Genomic DNA, 2,168 nt, shown 5'->3' on the forward strand with positions numbered 1-2,168 from the left:
GTCTTCGAATTGAAAATCGCAAGAACAGATGCAGATTAGGTAAGAGAGTAGGTGTTGACGGTACAGACGACAGCACTCTGGATGCTGGCGACATTGAGAAAGGAATGAAAATGCTGACGGACGAGTGAGTTCGCCGTCAGCGCAGGCGCATCCTCGGCACGGCGCCGCCTCGCTGGCACCTGGGCCGCCACTTCCGCCCGTCCGAGCGTCAATATCCGATAACGGCGGCGGCCGCGGCCGCGTTCCCACGCCGGCCCGGGGCGCCTCTTGCCGCGCCGCAGCCTCGCCGTCACCGAGTTACCGCCGCCCGCCGCCTCTTCCGATAACGTACTGCCTTCCGTACGGCGGCTGTCTGACCTGGCAGTCCCGTAACCAGTTGTCGCCGCCCGTCTCCTGCCGTGTGAAGCGTTCCTTCCGTCCGTGGCGTCGCGCGAAACCACAGTCGCGGCCGCGGCCGGTCAGATCACTCTTGGCAGTGTGCGGCGCGCGGGGTCAACTATGCGGCATGCTGCTCCGCGAACTAATCAGAAAAACTTTTACTCGCGGACCAAACTGCTGAGGTCATCGGTCCCTATGCTTGCGCTCTACTTAATCTAAATTAGACTAACTTAAGCTAAGGACGACACGCCGACCGCGGAGGCCTCAGACCGCGCGGCTACCCCACGCGGCAAACGCGCCATGAAATCACCACTTCCGCCCTAGAGGGCACACAGCTTCTCCGACCCTCTTTGGCTGACGTCTGCGACGTTCGCGAGCTCCAGACGGCTCCGCGAAATTATTTAGTTCAGACCTTTCGGGCAGTCAGAACCAGGAGCAGAAATGTAGGCATTTTCATTCATTTCCTGCTACCACACAAAGCGCTTCTGTAAGGTGTTGCATCCTGGCGGCACTTTCAGAAATTGCTCTGCCACAGATGTTCGAAAAAGCACTCCGTCTTCAGGCCACAAGTGGCTCATCGGGGCCATCCGACCGCCGTGTCATCCTCAGTTGAGGATGCGGATAGGAGGGGCTTGTGGTCAGCACTCCGCTCTCCCGGTCGTTATGATGGTTTTCTTTGACCGGAGCCACTACTATTCGGTCGAGTAGCTCCTCAATTGGCATCACGAGGCTGAGTTCACCCCGAAAAATGTCAACAGCGCATGGCAGCTGGATGGTCACCCATCCAACTGCCGGCCACGCCCGACAGCGCTTTACTTCGGTGATCTCACGGGAACCGGTGTATCCACTGCGGCAAGGCCGTTGCCGATGTTCGAAAACACCGGCCGTTTTCGGTTAGATACTCATCTTTTAAAATTAGCCTACTCGGCTCGGACAACGACCCATTTAGGACGATTACGAAAGACCACCCCATTATCTTCAGGGCGAACAAAAGCCCGCTACCCCCTGTCCGAGGCAACTACATCAGCATTCATCTGTAGCACCAAATTTAAAAATCTTATATTCTCTTGCGTACTTTGCTTATCGCCTGCGTTTCGCTTCAATCTCGGCTGCACTTCAGACAAATACTTTCGGAAAGATTTCGTAACACTTCAATTTGTATTTTTAACAATCTATGAAAACAGACATTGGTGACGATCTTGCAGCTGTACTGAATTTATGACATTTATTTGCAATTGCGGAATCTTTCTGACATTAGGTGAATCAGATATGAAAACATTACCTACTGGTTTCACACATGAAAATTTGTGCCGGACAAAGACTATAACGCGGACTTCCCGCTTGTCACGAACGGTAGCATTAGACAATACTGTCTATGAACCCATCGCTCGCAACTTTACTTGGATTCCCGCCACAAGGTTTTTAGGAGTCAGACGTGTTCAGCGTTAGTATTACCATTATCATTTTGCCCGTCGGGTCTTGTAAGACTTCTTTTTAACAATATCTGAAGAAGTTTGGATGTTCAAGGTGACCACTCACGATAAGCAGAAAATCCCAGTTCGTGTCCCGGTCCGATACAAATTGTTATATGTGACCAATAGCTAATATCATCATGCCTAATGCAACTAATGTCACAAAACTTCCACAATTACCAATAAATTTCATAAACTTAAATTTGCATTAGACGTTAACAAATTACTCTTTCACAGGAACACATTTCTTTCTATTACCTATCTGAATTTGTACCCTCTTTGCTTCGGCTATCGTAAGTTAATTTTCTACCCAGAGAG

At 50.9% G+C, this 2,168-nt stretch overlaps 1 pseudogene; it reads right to left on the reverse strand.

Moving 5' to 3' along the window:
• Window positions 1–1,127: 1,127 nt before the first annotated feature.
• Window positions 1,128–1,244, reverse strand: LOC126475756 (5S ribosomal RNA; annotated as a pseudogene).
• Between the last annotated feature and the right edge of the window lie 924 nt (window positions 1,245–2,168).

Source organism: Schistocerca serialis, chromosome 4, assembly GCF_023864345.2.
Source record: "Schistocerca serialis cubense isolate TAMUIC-IGC-003099 chromosome 4, iqSchSeri2.2, whole genome shotgun sequence".
Lineage (NCBI taxonomy): Eukaryota > Metazoa > Arthropoda > Insecta > Orthoptera > Acrididae > Schistocerca > Schistocerca serialis.